Source organism: Nanorana parkeri, unplaced genomic scaffold, assembly GCF_000935625.1.
Source record: "Nanorana parkeri isolate BGI_ZX_2015 unplaced genomic scaffold, ASM93562v1 scaffold40, whole genome shotgun sequence".
In the NCBI taxonomy this organism is placed as follows: domain Eukaryota; kingdom Metazoa; phylum Chordata; class Amphibia; order Anura; family Dicroglossidae; genus Nanorana; species Nanorana parkeri.
In genome coordinates this window covers 2128772-2136489 of record NW_017306308.1, presented here as the reverse complement: position 1 = coordinate 2136489, position 7718 = coordinate 2128772, and positions in this window count along the sequence as shown.

Here is a 7718-nt window from a genome sequence, read left to right as displayed (position 1 = left end):
TAAGGCACACATTACAGTATTGTTTTATGTTAAAAAATCTGAGGGTTTAATGTCACTTTAAGTTACTTGAATGCATTTTTAAGATTTAACTCCTGAGTTTACTGTCACTAAGAATGTGTAAATACTTTAATGTCCATAGTCTGTGCACAGATGCACATTAGGTATAAATTTCAAGCAGCCTACCTTCCTGTCTGTTCAGCCACCACTTGTTAAACAGTCTAGGTCCCTGGTGCCCAACACGCAAGTCAAATGCAGAGTACTGGTGGGCTGTGTGTTGGGCACCAGGGCGGCCTAGACTGCCAGGCACCTGAAGCACTGGCAGAGCTGGATGTGTTGGACACCAGGGAGAGACAGAAACAACAGCGCCTCATCTGGAGCTCTTTAGGAGATGCAGACAATTCTTCTGCTGCCCAGCTATCTCCTCCTACTTATGAACAGTGTGCTCTAGTGGCTGCCGGTACAAACTGCTCCTGACAGAAGCAGCTCAGAGGTCTATACATCAGTCCAAAAAAAAAAAATGTATGACAACATACAGTCCAGAAGGAGGGAGGGATTTGGTTTCAAAAGAGGGTCACTCCATCTAAATGAGGGACAGCTGGGTGTATGGTAACCAGTGTTAAAATGCTAATTTTACCATGCATTACTGCAACACACAGAACTAACTGCAGTACATTGCAGTGCCTATCATTTTGAATGACGCTGAAATGCGCATACACAGAGCACTACCACACGCCTGCATCTTTTTGTGCACTACAGAGTATAGATGTGAATCTTCTTTGCATTGTTGTGTGATGCCTTAAAAAAAAAGTGTAGGTCCTTTTTTTTTTGCACGAAGGTGCTTTCTTTAAGTGCAGATGCAATTGTGTGGCCCTTTGGACAGGTTGGGGCCTTACTTGGGGCCCTCTTTATTTATGAAGTTGACCACCGCTGGTCTAGATGATAGTCAGTGAGGCCCATTCGCAGGAATAACTGCAGATAAAGACTGCTAATGGTTATTAACCAATTTATGATCTAGCTTTGTTCCTATTTACTAAAGCACCAGATGACAATATGATAACACTGTTAGACGAATAATAATATTTTATTCTTTAGTGAACATGTACTTAATGGCATATGCATGATATCAGTGCAGTGTTAGCATCTTTGCCCCATTTTAAAAATGCATAAAGCTCATTACACAGCTTGCGCTTAATAGATGATTTCTCTGCTGCGGGCAGGTCTGCGAAGTTGCCATGCTAACAGGAATTAGTGCCACTTGGCCCACTGTTAACAACTCTGGCAAATTCGTAGCATTGTGTGAGTTCTTCCATAGGACAAAGAGAGGCAAGAAAGAAGACAGATAAAAGAAAAAAGAGGCTTAATATAAAAAAAGCAACTCCTTCCCTTAATACAACACGCAGGTAGACAAGGTTAATGGTAGCTTTGAAATGGAACACTTATGTGCACATTGATATGAGAGAGTAGTAAGCAAAGCATGGTTAGGGGAATAAAGCAATCTGTCAACATATCAGATCAAGAGGCAAGAATGAATGCTTGTAACTGACTTCACCACCTAACCTTTCCTTTTAATTATGCATGAAGTAAATCCTGCTGGGAGCTTTTACAAAGAGCTGTTTACAAACCTAACATAACTCAGACTAGATAAATAATTGATCAGATTGCATGAAAGTCTTGGCTCATCGCTCACACAGTGTGATAAGTAAAATGAATGAATTTACTTTGTCTCACACACAAATACGCACAGTCTATATCCAACCTCACGTGATGCTTACATGTTTTTGATGGCTGCCTATAGTTCTTCAACATGCTTGCAGTATTTGGGAAAATATTGAATGCATTGATGCTGAAGGCAGTGGAAAAGGGTGGTGCAGGCGGACTCAGGAGCTGGATCAAAGGTGAGTAGGTACCTTAACCTGATCATGTTGCTTCCAGGACCTGCCAGAGAAGAGAGAGGCCTGTTAGAGTCAGCTGCCAGGATCTGAGCTCTGCTGAGCAAGTGTTGTTCTTGCACATAAACATACACTCCTTTAAAAAGCACAGTAATCAAGAAATATATTTGTTCTCTCTGGAGAAGAGGTGATTTAGGGGGGACATGATCACTATGTATAAATACATAAATGGTCCATATAGCGAGCTTGGTGCCAAATTATTCACTTTAAGGTCACTGCAAAGGACAGGGGGGCACTCTTTGCATCTAGAGGAAAAGAGGTGTAACCTTTGCATACGGAAAGGATTCTTCACAGTTAGAGCTGTGAAAATGTGGAATAGACTCCCGCAGGAGTTAGTTCTAGCTAGCTCAGTTAACTGTTTAAAAACAAATCTGGATGTATTCCTAAATGCACAGAATATTAATGGATATTGAGTTCTTATTGGTATATTAAGCACCAGAGATTGTTGATCCAGGGAATATCCGATTGCCTTATGGGATCAGGAAATAATTTTTTTCCCTGTTGGAGCAAATTGAACCATGCTTTATAGGGTTTTTTTGTCTTCCTCTGGATCAACAGTGGGTAAAATATTAACCTCTGGACAGGGCCTAAATAAGGATACAAATGGTACCTACCACTACTGTTAATTTAAGTTCCTACATCTGTCAAGGAAGTCTGTTTTCCTTCAGGCTTCTGATCAAAGGTAAATGGACATTCCAATAATACTTTTTCACTCTCACCAGCTCACAGTGAGGTGAGCAGCATGCCTGCACTTCTTATCTCAAAATTTTCTGTTCTTGGATGACACTCCTAAGCCCTGATTTTTATCTATATTTCCTACATTTTACAACAGCCCATTATTGAATACATGAAAAAAACCAAACATGATTTGAAAGCTTTCATTTTTAATAACCTAAAGTGTTTCTCTCACCAGTTCATACTTATTATTATTAAAGCTGTTTTTTAATACATACAAAATTGAAGATTTATGTGTCCTCACTTGTTTTTCAGTTTGCTGACTTATACAAGCCCTAGAAAACTAATAGTGGTCACTCCTGGTAGTGTTCATTGCTACTATCTACAACCCCCACCTTTCTCCTCATAAGGCTCCCAGCAAAGCTGCAGGAAGTGGCTTAGGCCTTTAGTCTAGTGATAAGGGATCTGAGCAAAGTTTGTTTTACTGTACATTCACCGAACAATTACAAAAATCAGTGAACCCCAAGCAAAGCACCTAAACCCTATTAAAGTCTATGGATCCCAAATCTTGTAAATGTTGGGGCAAGTTTGCAAGTTTTTGTTAAATAAAAGGCCACGGGTAGTATCATCTATCTTGCCCTCAATCCCAACAAGCTTCCCAGAGCCTGCTAATAAAAACCATTTCCTTAAAGTGATGCTACCCCTACCATGATTAATGGCAGGAAAAGTGATCAGAGGGTGATGAGCAGTGTTAGGTTTCCACCATATATAGCACTTTGCACCAAGGTTGACTAATTATATAGATATGTTTTAACAATGGCATTCATCTCATCATTCTTCCATGAAGCCCTGGTTTGTGGAGCATCTGCGTTATAGTTGACTAAAGGATGGTTTTTGGCTCATTCAGGGTCACCATTAGGCTGTTGACTGCTCCACTGACTAATGCCCTTCTTATCCAGTCACTGAGTTTTGGCGGACAGCATTGTGTAGTCAAGATTACTCTATATTATCTTATTTTTTTAATGGATTTCACAGTGCCCTGGGGGAAGTTCAAAGTTTGAGAATTTTTCTTATAGCTGAACCCAAATTGATGCTTTTCCAAAAGCGTATTGTGGATTTTTGATAGCTATTTGGTCTTCTTGGTACTCTTTGTTAAGATATGCACTTTAACAAACCCAGGAGCCTTTAAGTAATACGTGTATTAATTATTAAATCATGTGACACTCTAATTGCTCACAGTTGGTCTGCATTTAGCTATTTATGTCACAGCAAAGGACGGTAAATAATTATGCAATTAAAAACCACAGAGATATAGAAAAAATATATAGATTTAAAAAATAATAAGAAATAAATATATACATACATATACATATATAATTGATGAATCTATTTTGGCTTTTTTTCAGTTTGCCCTTGGACTTTTTTTGTGTAGCTCTGTTTTAAAATTCCAGTTAAATATTTATTAATGAAAGGATGTGACATTACAAAACAAGTCAAACGGGTTGAATACTTATGCAAAGCATTGCATTTCAAGAAAAGCTAACCAATCCAAAAACCTAGGGGGTAGTTATTTTATAGGAAATATGTGACCAGAACAGAAAAGAAGAAATGGTAACAATTATTTTAGAAATGTCATCATACGAATAATGAGTTTCTGTAGAACATTTGCCAGTCTTAAATTATACCACATGATCCAAACTAAAGCACAATTAGATCAAATAGTCTGCACAAATATGGAATCTGTCTTGAATTTCTGCATACTTTGCATAACTTTGGTATAAAAAATGAGGTCGAAATTTCCTGAACTAATATTTTGTCTTCATGTGTCTAAAATACAGACTGTTTATAATTTACTGGATTCATTTCTGTTGCCTTCAGGAAGTATCACAAATCTACTTTGTGAAATGTTCAGGAAATGTAATTCAGGTGCCAGTTACTATTAATGGGTTCTTGCTGCATTAGAGGAGTAAAAGAAAAAAGAGAAAACAAAGGGCACATGTTTTGTACCAGTTTTGTTTAGTGAGGATCTTCACTAGAATTTTTTTCTCTGTTTTTATTTTGAAAAATTTGCACAGCATATATGATATGATATGAAATGACAATAAGCAGCAGAAACTTAACAGAAAAAAATCTAGTTCCTGCTACCTCTTTGAAGTGGATGTCTAGGAATTTTTTTTTAATAGAGTTGGAATGAATTTTAACCCCTCTCAGATTTTACACCTGTCTGGAGTTCAGTTAGAGAGATTCTCCTCACTTACTGTGTCACAATGGTTTCACCACACAGGAAGTGAAGGAAAATCTGCGAAAGCAGCACAGAAGTAGAAGGAAACACAGCAGCACAGGAAGTAAAGGGAAATAGGACACAAACAGTTTGAAATATGCTGTAACATGTTAGAATTTATATGAAATTTTGCTTGGGTTTATAACTAATTTGAAGAGACCCTGTCACCAAAAATGTAGGTAAAGAAGAAACAATTATTTTAAATGCTTACATGCAGCCCTTTTCCTTTCCATAAAAATTTTCTTAATTTATTTGCAATGTGCATTTGAACTTGCAAGCAAATTTGACTAGTCCAGCAGTCAGTTCCCTACCACAGCCCCTCCCTCTTTGCACATCATAGTCCTCTCCTTTTCCTTTGGAGGGTCTGCCTCTTCCACCTCTGCCCTCACCTCCCCACATAACCTTTTATATTTCCGCAAGCGGAGGACTGAAAGGGGGATACTATAGAGCAGGGGGTAGGCAAACTTGGCACTCCAACTGTTGTGGAACCATGAGACATTGAAGATTCTTACAGCCACAGGCATGCCTAGGCATGATGGTATTTGTAGTTTTACCACAGCTGGAGTGTCAAGGTTGCCTACCCTTGCTATGGAATGCCACTCTAGTGACCGCTCTGAAGCTATTGATATCACATCCAAGATGGTGACACCCAGCAGAAGTCTCAGCATTTTTCTGATATCTACACAAAGGAGGCTTTTACAAGTAAATAACATGCCTAAAATAAGTTACATGCACATAGTCTTATGGGAAGATTGTTGTGGAAATGATTGGTCTGATGGCAGACTTATCACTTATTCCCATTTAGGCAGATGCCAGAAGTGCCAAACAGTAGCACAGACCTGTATACAATTGATAACATGAAGTAGTGGCTTGTGGATTTCTCTTTATTGCTGTGAATTTGGAAAGATATTATTCTTTACAACTTGACTATTGCAGAAGGGGGGGCTAAAGAAAGTTGTGTGCATCAGTAAAAGTTTTGACTAAAACGTCAGTGAACCAAAATAGATATTAGTAAGTTCTGACTGTTTTAACAGATGATCAGATAGATCATACACAATGGCCTATAGCTTATGATAGCATTAAGTCTCTACTGATTGTGATTACACACATGGATTTCCATTTTAAGGTAATTTATGTCATCTCTTGGAACTAGACAATCATATGTACTTTATAATACATACATTTTTCAAATGATTTAACTTTCACCCCAGTCTGCTGACAATAGATGACTGTTTCCCCATGCTTCTGGACGTCCACTTAATTCAGCTTTATTTCATTTTTAATAATTCCTCGTCCTTGTTATAGCTGATGACTGTTTCTTCTGTTTCCTGACCAATTTAAATCTTAGAGCTTGCCTAATCTGAAATGGAATTAAAGATCCAAAGCACATACTTCAGGCAGGGTTAGACTTCTCTATTTCAGCCACAAACAGTTCTTCTTCCTTCCGCACAGAAACTTGACCTTGCCATTTTGCTTTCTTTCCTCTGCAGCTGGAGCTCACTACACATCACCTGAATGAGTCATGGAAAAATGCTAGTATTACTTCAAGGTTTGCAATAAATAATGTACTCTCTCTTTCAATTATACTACCGGCACAAGGGGCTGTGTCTGTAGACCTGCACCAGACCCATGGGCCAACAGCTCTAACAAGTGCCGGCTTTTATCTGCAACCTGACCTTTGAAGTGTGTATCCTCACCTGTATTCTAAACCAGCCTTTATAACTGCCGTGATACAAAAGTAGATGCCATAGTAAAGTGATTTATGCACAAGGGACTCACATGCTACAGACACACAAGGAGATTGCCAAAACTGCTTGCTTACAAAAAGGAGTGTCAAGGAGTGCCAAGATAAAAGTCCTATCTACAGAGAGAGCTCAAGTGTGACTAACCATAGCACTCTGTACAAGCAAGCTTATGGCAAAGGTACCCCACAAATCCAAACCACTCCACAGTAATACTGTACGGCAACTTGAAACACATTAAGAGTAACTGACCCATAACCATTAGGTAACTTGTGCTGCCACAGAACAACACTTGCCTTATACATAGACATTTGAATTGTTGAGGAATTTTTCTATAAAGCATCCGTGTCTAAATATTCTAGCTTAGAACCAGGTCCAGAATATAAACCTGGCAATGTTGAGTGAAGGTTTGAACATATTTGTGGTACTCTGGCTCCAAGCTTGTTCCCATGATGGACTACAATCTTACGTTTAGATTACTAATTTGTATTGTGATTGTTGTCCTATATGGGAGTGAGCTTGGAGCGATGGCTACTTTACAACACAAACAGGGACCATGGGGAACAAAAGTAGCCACCCTCCAGAAGGAAGGACAGTGTCAACATTAATTCATAGATGATTTGAGGACCTGCAGAGTGATGCACAAATAAGGTACAGTCTTGTTAATAGTTAATGCACTTGGATGCATTTTTAAGATTTGACTTCTGAGTTTAGTGTCGCTTTAAGCCGGCCATACACTATGAGGGTTATTCACTAAGGAGCCGAAATCAGCTACTGCTTTTGCTCACTTCGGCCGCTGGAGCCCTCCGGTTCAGCCAAAGAGAAGGGCTGCTGTACGGGCTATTCGCAATAGCCCATACAGCAGCCGAAGGCAGGTGAGCCGTACTCACAGCCGAAGCGGGGAGAACGGTTTGCCAAAGCAAACCGCTTTTTCCGCAAATAAAACTGGGCAGAGCCTTCCATGATGTCACGGCTCGCTCCACCCAGTTGTTGTCATTCAATTATGTCACCGCTAGCTCCAACCAATTGTTTGTTTTGCCGGCATCTGTCAGATTCTTCAATCTGCAGCAG